The sequence below is a fragment of the Danio rerio genome, chromosome 15 (genome assembly GCF_052040795.2).
Source record: "Danio rerio strain M-AB ecotype USA chromosome 15, GRCz13ab, whole genome shotgun sequence".
NCBI classification, from domain to species: Eukaryota; Metazoa; Chordata; class Actinopteri; order Cypriniformes; family Danionidae; genus Danio; species Danio rerio.
This window is the reverse complement of record NC_141035.1, coordinates 49,365,216-49,382,500: the sequence shown is the minus strand read 5'-3', so window position 1 is coordinate 49,382,500 and position 17,285 is coordinate 49,365,216. Positions and strand designations below refer to the sequence as shown.

Genomic DNA, 17,285 nt, shown 5'->3' with positions numbered 1-17,285 from the left:
GACAGCAAGAACGAACAAACTATACACTGGACGAACGAACAAAGGATAGACCAGACGAAGGAATGATAGACCGGACAAAGGAGCGATAGACCGGAAAAATGAAAGAACTTTAGACTGGACGAACAAACAGACGAAGGAATGATAGACAGGAAGAACGAACAAATAAACAAACAAACAAACAAACGATAGACCGGACGGATGATTGATAGACCAGACGAACGAACGACCAAACAAATGAACTATAGATAAAACAAACTAACGACACATCAGACGAACGAGCGATACATTGGACGAACGAATGATACATCAGACAAATTAACAATAGACCAGATGAACGACAATAGTCCAAATGAACGAATGAAAGATTGAATGAACAAACGAACAAACAATACACCGGACAAACAAATTAATGATAGACCAAACGAAAGATAGACCGGACGGATAAACGATAGACCAGACGGACAAACGAATGAACAATAGACCATAGGAATGAACAAAGAAGCGATCGTAGAACAAACGAATGAATGAACGATAGAATGAATGAACAAACAATAGACCGAACAAGCGATAGACCAAACAAAGAAACGATAAATTGATAGATAGACCGATAGACAGGAGAAAAAACAAGCAAAATAGAAAAAAACATGTTAGAGAGATGTGTAGATAAAAACTAGAAAGGCCACAAGTGAGAAAAGAAAAGAGAAAAACGCAAGAACAAAAGCTGTTCCCAAACTTTGTCAGTATTCACATACCGCAGACAACACACACAAACACAGCTAACACAAACACACCGCAGACAAGAGACCAAGAAACACTTCTTGTATCAACACAAGTTTGTTTGGTTTAGCAGTAAAAGTTTGCTGAAGATGAAAATGAGTCACTTCACTGTTTCTGAAAAACACTGACTCTAGAACACCCTGACACACACACACACACACACACACACACACACACACACACACACACACACACACACACACACACACACACACACACACACACAACCAGCAGAGCAGATGCTGAGAACACAGGTAGAGATCAGTTACACCATTACTAGGCCTTCAATATTCATATTTGAATACATATTAATATAAAAAATATGAATAATAATAATAATAATAATATATTATTTTTGATTAATTGTCTTACATTAATAGACATATACAGAAGTACAGTTGAATTCAGAATTATTCGCCCCCCTTTGAATTTTTTTTTCCTTTTTTTAGTATTTACCAAATGATGTTTAACAGAGCAAGAAAATGTTCACGGTATGTCTGATAATATTTGTTCTTCAGGAAAAAGTCTTATTTGTTTTATTTCTGCTAGAGTAAAAGCAGCCTTAAATTTTTTTTAAACCCATTTTAAGGTCAAATTTTTAGCTCCTTTAAGCATTTTTTTTTCGACAGTTTACAGAACAAACCACTGTTATACAATTGCTTGCCTAATTACGCTGATTACCCTAGTTATGCCTTTAAATGTCACTTTAAGCTGTATAGAAGTGTCTTGAAAAATATCTAGTCTAATATTATTTACTGTCATCATGACAAAGACAAAATAAATCAGTTATTAGAGATGAGTTATTAAAACTATTAAGATTAGAAATGTGATAAAAAAAAAAATTTAAATCTGCTCTCCGTTAAAAAGAAATTGGGGGAAAACAAACAGGGGGGCTAATAGTTGAGTGGGGCTAATAAATATGACTTCAACTGTATATATGTAGTTGTTTTATGTACTTGTTTCCTTATTTTACAGATCTATCCTTGTTTTTCTATGTATTCCTGTTTTTATTGTTTGTTCATTATTCTTGTCATAGACGATGCTTTGGCAATACTGTGCAAGTCATGCTAATAAAGCTCATTTCACTTAGAATTGATTTGCCTCCTGTGAATTTTTTATTATTTTTTTAAATATTTCTCTGGTTTAAACAGAGAATATTAACACATTATTTATGAATGATAGTTTTATTAACTCATTTCTAATAACTAATTTATTTGGTCTCTGACATGACAGCACATAATATTTGACTAGATGTTTTTCAAGATACTAGGATTCAGCTTAAAGCCACATTCAAAGCTGAATCACTTTAATCACTTTAGGTCACTTTAAGCTGTATAGACATGTCTTAAAGAATATCTAGTCTAATATTATTTACTGTCATCATGGCAAAAATAAATCAGTTATTAGAAATGAGTTATTAAAACTATTATGATTAAAAAAAATGTGTTAAACAAATCTTCTCACCATTAAACAGAATTTGGGGAAAAAAAAATACACAGAGGAGCTAATAATTCAGGGGACTCATAATTCTGATTTCAACTGTACATGTTTACATTTACATTTAGTGATTTAGCAGATGCTTTTATCCGAAGCGACTTACAAATGAGGACAAGGAAGCAATTTACACAACTATAAGAGCAACAATGAATAAGTGCTATAGGCAAGTGACAGGTACAGCTGAAGTCAGAATTATTAGCCCCCCTGAATTATTAGCGCCCCTGTTTATTTTTCCCCCCAATTTCTGTTCTGTTCTGGGAAGATTGTTTCAGCACATTTCTAAGCTTAAAGGGGCTTATAATTTTGTCCCAAAAATATAAGAAAAAATAAAATAAAATGAAAAACTGCTTTTATTCTAGCCGAAATAAAACAAATTAGACTTTCTCCAGAAGAACAAATATTATCAGACATACTGTGAAAATTTCCTTGCTCTGTTAAACATCATTTGGGAAATATAAAAAAAAAAAAAAAAAAATCAAAATAATTCTGACTTTAACTGTGTCTATCTATCTATCTATCTATCTATCTATCTATCTATCTATCTATCTATCTATCTATCTATCTATCTATCTATCTATCACAAGCAAAAAATAATAGTAAAAAGATAAATAAATAAATAATATAAGCTAAATAAATAGGCTCTGCCCAATCTTGACACCAGAACTGAATCCCTAACAACTGTAATTTGCAGGTTAATGAGGAACGTATAAAATATAATATCATAACACTTAATAATTTCTTACTGAAAAAGTATACCTCCAAACAAGAGGTTTGGAACCTAATTGTAGTGTGTTACTAAAAAAAGTAAACTTCACAACAAGTATTGTTAGTAGTGTTGAATAAAATAAATACATTTCTACATATGCCCATAAAATAGTATGTGTTGTTATTAAACAATATAATTCAAATAATGTAATTTGATCTGACTTGAAATATTTATAAAAATGTTTGGTTTGAAACTCACTCACAAATAATGGGGTATATGCCGAAGCATGCTAATAGGACTTTTGATTTGCCAGTAACTGGGTTAAGCGCTTCCTGCGAATTAAATGCCAATGCAAAATCCAGTGCGTTTAAGGTCTGTTTTCTTTAAAAATCAGCGATCTCCACTAGCTGAGTGATATCCGATTTAAAGTGGGTCTCAGATTGTACAAGAAGCACTGCATTAAATTACATTTCCCCCGCCATGTCTTTATAATATGAGCATTTATTTTACCCCAGTATATTCAATGGAGCTTCTGCGTTAGCCTGCCGATTCTGACGGGCGCGTGCGAGTAAACGGCTTTTTGTCTCGTTTTACGCTTGAGCAACTAAATAAATGCTAAAGTTTATTTAACTGAATGTATTTTAATGACATTACAACATCCATGCTGTATAAGGAACCGTATAAAATGGAAAAAAGTTCACAATAACAGCTCACCAGAAGTGTGACAGCATGGGAACAGCACTAGCTCGGCATATACCCTATTCACTTATCTTGAAAATCCTTCTTATGTCATTGAGACTTGTATTGAATACACTACACATTTGTAAAACATGATGTCAGTGACTAACTTCTAATGCTCTGCTCTTTTGTCAACTTAAGTTAGTGCACTGGTATAATGAGAGCAGCCTAAATCCTCACACCAGAACTGAATCCCAGAAAGCTGTAATTTGCAGGTTAATGAGGAACGCAGAAGGACCTGCTAACCGAAGTCTTCCTGCCTCTCATTATTGGTTTTCCTGCTGTCCTCCATCAATCTCTATAGTCCTGCTCTTATTTCCCACGATGCACATCCCTCAATATTCAATAGCAGCGGTCTGCACACACGGAAGAAGCAGATCCCTCTCTCTCTCTCTTGTATTCGCTGGCCTGAAGACAGAACAGATGAAACTGTTGAGTGAATGACAGCAGAACTGCAGGGAATCTGCTCCGTCTGCTGGTCTGGGATCAGTTTTCCTCCATGATTAATGCTGAAGGTGCTTTTATGCGGACTGCGCTGCGAGTGTTGTCAAAGGTAAAGGTCACTCCAAGACTGAACATAAAAGAGCACGGAAAGATGAAATAACAGTTTTATGCTCTAATGTGAAACATTATCCCAGCGTGAAGAGCATGAGAGAAATATTGCAAGCGGTTTTTAAAACCGGAGGTGTTTCATTTTTGACCGATATTTCAGCAGAAGCCAAAGATTGAGGTGAAATGGGATTTCTGTTAGGAAAAGCAGATCAAATGTTGTGTTATATTTTCTAAAAAAGTTAAAAAAAAAAAGCTTCAAATACAAAATAATATTGCAAAAGATTTTAGATTAAAAAATCCTAAATTCAAATCAATGTTTAAACAAAATTTCTCACACTAAAAACCTTTTTTTTTATATTTTAATATTACAACGATTATATTTAATGTTTCAAATGTTATAAATAGCATTTATCATATAAATAAATTTAGACATGTACATTTTTATGGACATTACATTTTAGTTCGGCATTTATTAGTTATTTACATGAAATAACTAAGTGTCAAAATAAAATGTTAAACTGGAAAAACAATACTTTTTTAATAAGAGGTAATACAATTTTTTCTCATTTCACAATGATAGTCTAGGATTCTAGTCCATGCAAACCAGCCATCTCATCACATTAATACAATCTCAGTTAAAAGTCGAAAAACTTAGTTTAAAAATAGATAAAAGCATCAGATAAATAGATTGACAGACAGACAGACAGACAGACATTTAGAGACAGACAGACAGACAGACAGACAGACAGACAGACAGATAGAGACAGACAGACAGAGACAGACAGATAGAGACAGACAGACAGACAGACAGACAGACTGAGCTGAGGCTTGAACCAGCGACCCAGCGACCTTCTTGCTGTGAGGCGGCAGCACTACCTACTGCGCCACCCAACATCAAACAAAATTAAGTAAAATAAAAAACCTTTAAAACATTTTGGTACCTTGTAATCTTCTCTTCCAAATGTAGAACAGCATCTCGACAACACCAGGATGATGAGCAAAAGCAGCCAATCAGGGATCAGAGACGTAGATTTGGAGTTTGAGGATGACACCTTCAGTAGTAAAACAAGCATTGAATGAGAAGACTGGATGTTGCATTATTCCAGTGGTGTCGATTTAATGTGTTGATGTCATTTATTAGTGATGAAAAAGTAATGTGTTCAATTATTAACACTCTCATCTCAGACCTATATTACATTTCATGGATTTTGTCTCATAATTTCCGAAATCACATGATAGCCATGAGGAAAATCACAGAAGCAATAAATCAGGAGCTGCTGTACTGAATGGCACAAAAGGATATGAGACATGGATTTTTCTTTATACAACAGTTTAAAAAGATAATACGTTGTTATTTTCTGGAGTTTTTTTATTTGCATTTTTTTAACCCTATAGCCAGCGCCCTGACGAAGACACTCAGGGGGGATGTTTTACCACATGTCAATGTTTATGAAGAGATCACATCAAAATGAACATGAGTAATCTTGACACACTGTACATCAGCTTAAAGCTACAACCCTCATGCAGCCTTTGCAGCTAGTCGTTTTTCAATGGAAAGCTTACAAAGAATGTATTTGCTAAATTTTGTGCAAGTTGTACAGAAAACACTTATTAGATATAGTGTACATATCATCATGATAACAACACACAAACGCATTAACTGCTGTGCACCACGGTTAATTTTGAAAGGTAAGAGTCCACAGAAAAACATCCCATCAAGCACGTTTAGTCCACCGACACAGTAGTGTTGAAATATAGATGCTTATTCATTTGTTTATGGCTGTTTCTCAATACCAAGTACAAAAGTTCAGACTTGTGTCCTTGGAAGTTCAGACTTGCCAGTTCAGACTTGAAAGTACAAACTCCCGAGGACGCGAGGACACAAGTCGGGTACTTCTTTAAATGGACCAGCAGTGTACTTTATACCGTCACTTACCTCACCATGGATTCATCAGTTTCACTGTACATTCACAATAAAATGATTCAATTCATATTATATTAATATTATAAATCTACATTTTTGATTTAAGAAAATGTGCACATATATATGGTCACACTTTACAATGTTCATTAATTAATGTTAACTAATGCATTTACTAACATGAACAAGCAATGAACAATACATTTACTACAGTGTTTGTTGATGTTAGTTAATGTTAGTTAATGAAAATACATTAATTCATTGTTGGTTCATGTTAACTCATGGTGCATTAACTAATGTTAACAAGCACGGACTTGGATGTTAATAATGCATTAGTAAATGTTCAATTATGATTATGATTAGGCCCCGTTTACACTAGTGCGTTTTAATTTTGAAAACTGCGTTTTAGATCAAAAACGATCCACATAAGCGTTTCTGAACATATCTCCGCCCACACTACGCCACCAAAAACGTATATCACGTGACCATTCGCGCACTCCGGGCATGCGCATTCTAGCGAATGTGAGCCGCTGCTGTAGTAAAAAAGGCAGAGTTTAACTGCACAATGGCGCCTAAAACAGACAATAGTGCAAACAACGCTCCCATTTCTGTGTCCGTGTTGTTGTTCACAGTGAAGGCTGGTCTGCTGTCTTCTGGTAGTGTTAAAGCCATGTGTTATAGTCATGTGATAGGGGCTTGACGAATAAGGGAAGGATACGCAATGACACAAAAGCCCCAATCAGATAGCGAATCTCAGCAGCCCCGCCTCTGTTTTCAGATGTCTCCGTTTTCCCTCATTCACACTGAGACAGAGCTGCAGCGTTTCAGAATGAAAACGGCCTCTCTAGCGTTTCCAAAACGCTCTGTTGTGCTCGAAAACTCCGGAGTAGTGTGGATAGGTGGCGTAACCGTAGCAAAACTTATACGTTTTAAACTAAAACGCACTAGTGTAAACGGGGCCTTAAGGCTGATTTATATTTCTGCGTCAAACGCCGGCGTATGCTACAGCGCTGACGCATAGCCCTTCGCCGTGGCCGTTGGCGTCGCTGATGTGCACCTCTCAAAAAATGTAACTACACGTCGCAACGACGCGTAGCGCAAGCTCTGTGATTGGTTGGCTTGGTAGCGCTGACGAGTCTGGGCGGGACTGAGAGCCGCGTGAATGGTGCGAGCCTGATGGAGTGATTGTTTACAAGTGTGGAGTCCCGTGAAGGAGCTTCTGATGGAAAGTTTTGTTTTGTGTTTACATCATGGTTAAAGTTGTTGCACGTTCGCCGGTTCCTGCCTTAAAATGAGCGAGTTTGAGTCACTTGTACATCCCGGAAGTGCAGGAAAAGCAAAAGACCAGCGAAGAAACTCGACATAGAGGAACATTTACACCTCACTGCCAACTAGCGTTTCGGAAGTGTTAATGCAGACCAACAGAGACAGCGCGCAGAAGTATAAATGCACAGCTGCGCACGTTGCATGCGCCAATGGTTACACCGGTCACTTGACGCAGAAGTATAAACCAGGCTTTAGAGTGCTGAGATGTTCCGATGTTACAGAGGACTCATTTTATTTCTTTGATCCAACTTCCAAGTTGCCTATAGCCTATGTTTGTTACGAATAAATTATGCTAAAACATACAAATCACTCATCCTTGAAAAAAGGAGCTCTGTGCATGTGCACATTTGAATAATGTCGGGTGTAAACGGCTTCGGGTTTTATAAAACTGTCAATCAAAATGTGCATGTCGGGCTCGGGCCCTATCGGGCCTAATTTTTTTGGGCCGGATTACAGCTCTACTCTATATTACACATGCAACTCAATTATAATCATCCACAACCCACAGTTCAGTGATAATTGCTCTGCGACAGAGAGAAAGTTAAAGCACGAGTGAGTTGTGTTCAAATCAATACCCCTATTAAAGTGCCTTTCTCATCTGAATGTGCAACTTTTGATGCTTGAATCTCATTTCAATTCAATTTTCCATTCAAAGACCAATTCCAGACGTGCACGACAGGTCACCGGCATGGCAAGGCGAAGGCTTTCAGACATCTCATTTGAGTCTCATTCATATTTGAGTGCAGTATTTACTGATGTGGAAATGCATATGACCTGTCGGCACACTTCATCAACACCACGGCCAGAAAACACTGCCATCATCACTCTCAAACCGATGCTTTTCACGCAGACTCGAATCAGACGTGCAGATTGGTTTATTTTGAATATCTGCTCTGAGAATCAATCTCTTTGACCGATTACCTCATTCAAGGATGACTTGATCAATCGGGTCTAAAGAGTGCATATTATTGAACGCCTGTTTAAGGGTTGGCAGCAGAAAAATGTCAAGCTTCATTCATGATGCAAACACAATACTAAAATAACGCAACAACGTTATTCACAGCATCAATTTTTGAATTAACGTTTCATTTACTCACTAAAACAGAGCTTGACGTTAAGCATTTGTTATTTGGAGACAATCTTATTTATTAAGAGCACCATTTATTTCATTTCTGAAAGAATCAGCAGTTTGAATGAATCGATTGAATGATTCAATTACCTACTAATAAAGACAATTAGAACAACTATTGAGAGTTTTTAATTTTATAGAGGATTATTTCACGTTAATTAATCACAACCTCTGGATTTAAGTACACAAGATTTGTGTGTGGAGACAATATTATTTATTAAGAGCACCATTTATTTAATTTCTGAATGAATCAGCAGTATGAACTAATCGATTGAATGATTCAGTTAACCACTAATAAAGACAATTAGCACAACTATTGAGATTTTTTAGTTTTACAGAGGATTATTTCACATTAATTAATCACAACCTCGGGGTATAAGTACATAAGATTTGTGTTTGGAGAAAATATCATTTATAAAATGTGCTATTTATTTCATTCTCTGAATGCCTCAGCTATTTAAACGAATCAATTGATTGATTCGATTACCTACTAATAAAGACAATTTTCACAACAACTATATTGTTGTTTATTGAGAAGATTGTTTAGCATCATTTGATCACATATTTAATCAATTAATCATTTGTATCACTTACAAGCCCTACTTTAATGCCCAATTCAATTATAATCGTACACAAACTGCACAGTAGCTCAACGATATTTACACAGAGAAAGTAGGAGTGAGTTGTGTTCAGTTCAATACGCCTATTAAAGTGCCTTTCTCATCTAAATGTTCAACTTTTGATGTTTGAATCTATATATACATATATATATATATATATATATATATATATATATATATATATATATATATATATATATATATATATATATACATACATACATACATTTACATTTAGTCATTTAGCAGACGCTTTTATCCAAAGCAACTTACAAATGAGGACAAGGAAGCAATTTACACAACTATAAGAGCAACAATGAATAAGTGCTGTAGGCAAGTTTCAGGTCTGTAAAGTCTAAGAAGAAAAGTATTAGTAATAGTTTTTTTTTTGGGTACAGTTAGTATGATATCCAGAGAGGCAATTACAGATTAGGAAGTATAGTGGAAACTAAATAGTTGAGTTTTTAGTCGTTTCTTGAAGACAGCGAGTGACTCTGCCGTTCTGATGCAGTTAGGGAGTTCATTCCACCAACTGGGCAGATTGAACATGAGCGTTCGGGAAAGTGATTTCTTCCCTCTTTGAGATGGAACCACGAGGCGACGTTCATTCACAGAACGCAAGTTTCTGGAGGCACATACATCTGCAGAAGTGAGAGCAGATAAGAAGGAGCAAAGCCAGAAATCGCTTTGTAAGCAAACATCAGAGCTTTGAATTTGATGCGAGCAGCAACTGGCAGCCAGTGCAAACGAATGAGCAGCGGAGTGACATGTGCTCGTTTAGGTTCATTAAAGACCACTCGTGCTGCTGCATTCTGGAGCAGGTGAAGAGGCTTGATAGAGTTAGCTGGGAGCCCAGCGTGTAGAGAGTTGCAGTAATCCAGTTTGGAGAGAACAAGAGCTTGAACAAGGAGTTGAGCTGCATGTTCAGATAAGAAGGGTCGGATCTTTCTGATGTTATAGAGTGCAAATCTGCAAGATCGAGCAGTTCTAGAAATGTGGTCAGAGAAGTTTAGTTGGTCAGCAATTGTGCATATATATATAAAACGCAACAATCTTTATGGTGTAATTTTTAAAAATTGAGGAAAACTTCCGGTTCGTTGAGTTTCATCAATTAAATGAATCAATCACCTACTAATAAAGACAATTATCACAACTATTGAGAGTTGTTAGTTTTAAAGAGGACTATTTTACATTAATCACAACCTCAGGATATAAGTTTGTAAGATATATTTGTCAGAGACAATATTATTTATAAAGCATGCAATTTATTTCCTTCTCTGAATGCATCAGCTATTTGTATGAATCAATTGAATGACTCAATCACCTACTAATAAAGACAATTATCACACACAACTGCATTGAAGTTTAATTAGAAGCCAATTTAACAATAATTAATCACTTATTTACCCAATTTAAGCATTACAAGCCCTACTTTATTTAACTATTCAGTTAAAATCATACGCAAACTGCACAGTTCAGGGATAATTGTACTGAGACATTGAGAAAGTTAAAGTAGGAGTGAGTTGTGTTCAATTCAATAGACTTATTAAAGGGCCTTTCTCATCTGAATGTGCAACTTTTAATGCTTGAATCTTATTTTTAAAAAAATCTAATGCAAACATCATTATTCACAGTGTCATTTTTTAATTGACGTTTCATTTACCAACTAAAGCAAAGCTGCATGTTAAGCTTGCATTTCATTGATGGCCTACTCGTCCCGAAACGGCCTCAACAATTCATCTTCAGTATATTAAAATCATTAGCAATCTGCTGAGGGATGAGGAATATGAAGTCAACCATACAGTCAACCACATTATGCATAATTCAGACAATGTGACCCACACTGCCTTGTGGGAATACAGGGGTCGTTTCCCATCCAAATTAATGTTCTTCTGTGATTATTCCCCACTACAAGTTAGAGGGCAAGAGTCACTAATTAATATAATTCCGGGTGTGTTTCTTTTTTTCACTCCTGAACCAAAAGTACTACCAAAATCAGCTGAAAAATTAACAAGTTAAAAAGGCCCTCGTTGCTTTTACATGAGTGGGTTTATAAATTAAATTACAACAATGTTGAAAATTATGTCAGAAGTGTGACGATTCATATACAGGAGAACGTTTTTAGACTAACAGTGACCAAAGCTTCACCTCTGACAAATGCAATTAAATATAAATGACAAAGCAGCGAATACTATGGATAAATATTGACTGAGCGATCCTCTATTGTTAGATGAGGGTAAAACCAACGTTGTACATAGCTGACATTTGGAGCTAAACTGCAATGAAAGGAAACAAGATTTAATCATTATTTATTCAATATTTCAATATTAAATATTTTAAAATTAACTATTTAAAATGTATACACAATTATAAATTTGTAATTTTGAGAATTATTTATAAAATTTCAATTAAAAGTTTACACATACTTCCTTGGTATTTTTAGCTTTGCTTTTAAGCTTTAAGTATAACTTTGGTCGAATGTTTAGGGTCTCCTTTCACAAGCTTCTCACAATAGTTTGCAGGAATTTTGGTCCATTCCTCCTGACAGAATTGGTGTAACTGAGTCAGAATTTTCTTGCTCGCACAAGCTTTTTCAATTCTGCCCACAAGTTTTCTATAGGATTGAGATCAGGGCTTTGTGATGGCCACTCCAAAACATTCACTCTGTTGACCTTAAAGCACATTTTAAACTCATTTGCCAGTAAGCCTAGGGTCATGGTCTGTTTGGAAGACCCATTTGTGGCCAAGTTTTAATTTCCTGGCTGATGCCTTGAGATGTTGCTTCAGTATTTGATGTTCTTTCATGAGGCTGTAAAGTGGACCAGTCCCTCCTGAAGCAAAACAGCCCCACAACATGATGCTGCCGCCCCCATACTTCACAGTTGGGATGGTGTTCCTAGGCTTGTGCGCTTTCCCCTCCAAATGTAACACTGGTCATTATGGCCAAACAGTATAATCTTAGCTCCATCAGACCACAGGGCATGTCTCCAAACATGAGGTTTTTGCCAGTGTATTTAAGCAAATTGTAATCTGGCTTTGTTGATTTTCCCATGTCATTACACAAGGAAGCAGTGTGTTTGAGGTTTTCTTTAAATACTATTCTACAGTTGTGCCTCACATTAACTCAAATGTTGTCACAATTACAAATTTTAATGTACTCAAAAGGCACTCTATACCCATATTTCAGCCATTTCATTGTGTAATTGAAAATGAACCAAATCTAAATCATTCTAAAAAGAATAATATTCCATTGTCGCTACTTGAAACTTGGTATTATAAATAGAAAGTATGTAAATGCCAATAAAAATAATAAAATAGTATCCTGTACAGACTTTTTTATTGGGGAAAAATAAGATGCATTTCTGGCAGCATGGTGGCTCAGTGGTTAACTGTGGCCACACAGCAAGATGGTCACTTGTTGAGTCCCGGCTGGGTCAGTTGCAGTGGCGTAGCGGACGGGCCCACAGGAGGGGGGCATGATTAGGGGGCCCCACATCGTTGCGATTTTCAATAATTGAAAATCCGGCAACAGCAATAATCAATCTCTTGGGAACAACTGTGGTTGGAACCAAAGTTCACAGGTCTGTAAGTGTTCTCTGAACTGTTCTCAAGCGGTGGACTACTTCATTCTGATTGCTTGCCGCCGAACCGCGTCATAGCCCGGTCATAGCTCATACCATAAAGTTGACTTGATTTCAACTGTCCTCAACGCCCACACAGGAGAAGACGCGCCGCGCTGTTCCTCGCCGCCGGTTCTCATTGAAAATGAATGACTTCTGGCTATACCTGACGCTCTCGCCGCTTTCGGTTTGTGATCGCTCCTCAGTTTGTGAAGGCTTCCCCACGTTGTCGCTCCACCCCACCTTCCTTCCTTGCTCTTCAATTTGTGATCGCCTCCCCGCGTTGCATTTGAGTTTGCATTTCCTTTCCAAGTTGGCGTGGGTTTCCTCCAGGTTTCCTCAACAGTCCAAACACATAGAGGAATTGACTGAACTATGATGGCTGTAGTGTGTGTGTGTGTGTGTATGTTTCACAGTACTGGGTTGCAGCTGTAAGGGTATCCGCTGTGTAAAACATATGCTGGAATAGTTGGTGGTTCATTTCACTGTGGTGACATCTGAAACATAGACTTAGCCGAAGGAAAATGAATGAATGAAGATGCTTTTGAGATTAAACGCGATTTGTTTGTCAGACATTCCTCAGTACTAGTCAATGTGTCAGTAGTGAAGTGCGAGTAGTGACAGTAGTTGAATGCAAAGTAACTTATGTTAGGTTTTTGACCAACATGTCGAGAGTTCACACTTAGATATTGCTTGATAATAATAGCAGGTTTGGCATGCTGTCCCGGGAGAGAATCCTCAGCTCGGCGATAATTGAGCCCAGGGATCTCACCTGGTCAGCGAGCACGTAAGGGGGTACGAGATCATGTAGTTCTCGAGATCTCCCCCTGGTAAAAAAGCTTATGGGGTGGATGGGGGGGGGGTTCAAATAAATGGAGATGATGGAGTAATGTCAGACTATTTCTAGTGAGTTTGGAATGATCCGATGGGCTTACTAATGATTACAGATGAGAGGCCAGCCACGATCAATCATATCACGTGCTCCTCTTAAAATTAGTTTGTGAAACTTCAATGAAATGAAACTTCAATGAAACTTAAATGAATACACCCCTTTTTGAAAATTAATTTTATGCATTTTTTCAGTGACTATAGCCACTATATTCCAGTTCATGACATTTTTATTAAACAGCCGTCTCCTATAATATAAGAATTTGGTGACAGAACATCGTTAGAAACCCAATACATTTATATTCAAATAAATTATTGGGTAACACTTTACATTAAAGTTCATTAGTTAATACATTTACTAACATGAACTAATCATGAACAACACATGAACAGCATTTATTAATCATAATTGAACATTTACTAATGCATTATTAACATCCAAGTCCATGCTTATTAACATTAGTTAATGCACCATGAGTTAACAAACTAACAATGAACTACTGTAATTTCATTAACTAACGTTAACTAACATGAACAAATACAGTAGTAAATGTATTGTTCATTGTTCGTTCATGTTAGTAAATACACTAATTAACATTAACTAATGAACCTTATTGTAAAGTGTGACCAATTATTGCAGAAAAAACAAATACAAACTACAAAATTTCTACAATATTTTTTTTGGTGTTTAATGTTTTCCTATTTGTTCCTGTTTATTAAAATCTTTTTTTTCCAACAAATTCTTTTGAGTGTACACATTTTTTGGACTTTGCCAATATCATGCTATCGATTCAGTTCAACTCAATATCTTGGTGCATCACGATGCATTGACGATGCTTTCCATAAACAGTTCAATATTTTCTTCACAGCACAGCAACTCTTGTATGTATAAATATATTTATATACTATTTGTAATACAATGTTGCCCTTTAAAACAAACATTCAGATACAGTATATAAACTGTACCTTTAAAAACTCAAGTACATGCACACAACAACATGAGCATTTATAGCAATCCACTCATCCAGCTATCCATCCATCATTATTTTGTTTCATCCATCCACCATCCATGTATCATTTGTTCCATCCATCCATTCATCCATCTTTATTCTGTTCCATCCATTTGTCATCCATGTATCATTTTGTGCCATCCATCCATCTGTCCATCCATCCATCATTCTTTTGTTCCATCCATCCATCCATGCATCCATCCTTCCATCCATCCAGTCTTTTTTGTTCCATCCATTATCCTTTCTTTTGTTCCAACCATCCATCTATCATTATTTTGGATTCATTTAGAAATTACTTCCTGCTTTGCTACTGTTCGGACGTCTTTGCCCACTGCTCCGCTCTTCGCACTCTTGCTTTTATATCTTATACCCTAATTTTAACTTGAGCCTATCAGCACAGTGCTCAAACAACACGGCTTGAAGATCAGCATCGATTCTACAAACTTTCTGGAATATAGCTTTACTAACAAGAAAGGAATTACCGTCTAAACAATCCTCCCGCTACCAGCTATCAGCTGCTTACATTCCGGAGACGGGAAGACACGGCTGTGAAAATGCCTCTGGATCGGATTAATTCAGATTCTCACTGCTGTACAAACTGCCACAAACTTCTACAAAAGATTGCAGTTCTTGAAATGAAGTTGCTTGCGATCCGACCAGAACTTCAGCTTCATTGTGGATTCTCTCAGCACACAGCCGGTGAGTCCCATAAATCTGTTCCTGCTACTGTTTTGAGCACAGAAAAACAGAAAAGAACTGTTGAAAATGAGCATTGGCATAAACAAGGTGCGAGACCAAAGGGTACTCGTGGGGTCAGATCATACGCTGCCGCATTAGCGTCTTCTACCCCAAATACAGCTCGGACTCAAATACAGCTTCAGAACAGATATGAAGTTTTGAGTAATATGGGTGAAGAATCCCCAAATGTAGTCAGACAGAGATCGCATGATCCAGCAACTAATTCTGCATGGAACAGAGGCTCAAGGCCGACTAGACACCGGCATTCTGCTCCGATCGCACCTGAGATAAGAACACTAGTCGTAGGAGATTCAATAATCAAGAATTTCAGGAGCAGATCTACAATGACATACTGCTTTCCTCATGCAACAGTTTCTGATGTAAACAAAGAGCTTGAGGAAATTCTGAAAAAGCACAAGACGGCAAAACGGATTATCATCCATGTGGGGAAGAATGATATTCGGAAAGAACAGTCAGAACTGCTCAAGAAAGATTTCTGTGAGCTCTTGGAAACAGCTGAAAGATTGAAGGTTCAGCCGTTCATAAGTGGACCACTCCCTGCAAGAGGGACAAATATGTTTTCACGGCTTCTTGGTCTAAATGTATGGCTACAGAAAACATGTAACAAGAAAGGACTGAATTTCATCGACAACTTCAATCTCTTCTGGAACCAAAGACAGCTGTTTACATCAGATGGCCTTCATCCAAACAAACTTGGTGCAAAGGTGCTAAAGGACAATATTTTTTTCTCCCTCAATCATCCATCAGCTGTGTATGCCACTGAACTGAACTGCAAACACACACCTAGCAAATGTCCGGATGACCACAGGACTTCAAATCAGCTCCTGAGTGGACTTGTGGCTGACGAATCACCCAAGGACAGTGATAATGCCACGCAGCCAAAACACCCAATGTTGATAGAGACACTATCAGTTGCCCTCTGCTCAACACAGGCAGACTGTGACGCATCAGAACAGCATCAAGTCTCGTCACTCAAAAATGATTCTCAGGAAAACATATTTCTGCAGACAGAATCTCCAGATGCACAGCCTCTGTCACCGGACACGTTCTCATTGTCACAATGTTCACCACTCTTGGGTTTTTCAAAAAAGATGGAGGAACTGGTGTGTGCTGGAACTAAACTTTCACACTCCATTGCCGCAAGCCCCCAGTTACCAACCAAAAAGCGGCCTGCTCCACAACCACCTATGAGCCCACCTGGAAGAGCCCTCCGATCACACCGCCAGGGCCCAAACAACAACGCCCCATCTTCAGCTGGTGAACACAAGAGCTGTCACTGATGTGTGTCGGGGGCCTGCTTAGATAACAGTGTCTTTATCAAATGTTTTCAGAACAAGCAGGAACCCAGTGTGTCTGTAGCTTTCTCTAAGCAGATATGTGTTGTGTTAAGTGACAGAAAATCAAAGACTTCATCAGGCCGTAAAGCAAATCATTCAAATCTGGTGTCTATTAAATGTAGATCTGAGACTACTATAGAAAAAACAGCTAAAACTGTTAAGTTAGCGCTTTTAAACATCAGATCACTCAATAATAAGTCACTTTTAGTCAATGATTTTATCAACACAAATTGCCTTGATTTTATGCTTTTAACTGAAACTTGGCTAGATGACAGTTGTAGCGCAGCAGTTCTGAATGAAGCAGCTCCTTTAAACTTTGACTTTTTGAGTGTTTGCAGAGCTAATAGGAGAGGTGGAGGCATCGCTGCCCTGTTTAAAGATGTGTATGAATGTAAACAAGTGTCA

The 17,285-nt window shown here is 37.2% G+C and overlaps 1 long non-coding RNA gene across 1 annotated transcript in view; it reads right to left on the bottom strand.

The window, feature by feature from the left end:
* Positions 1 to 3,610: 3,610 nt before the first annotated feature.
* The window catches only part of LOC141377940 (uncharacterized), an 82,291-nt gene continuing 68,616 nt past the window's right edge, over positions 3,611 to 17,285 (bottom strand). The window contains exons 2-3 of the long non-coding RNA XR_015509989.1: positions 5,212 to 5,322; positions 3,611 to 4,126 (exon numbers count right to left, since the gene is read on the bottom strand). This is a non-coding gene — a long non-coding RNA (uncharacterized LOC141377940). The remainder of the gene's footprint in view (positions 4,127 to 5,211; positions 5,323 to 17,285) is intronic.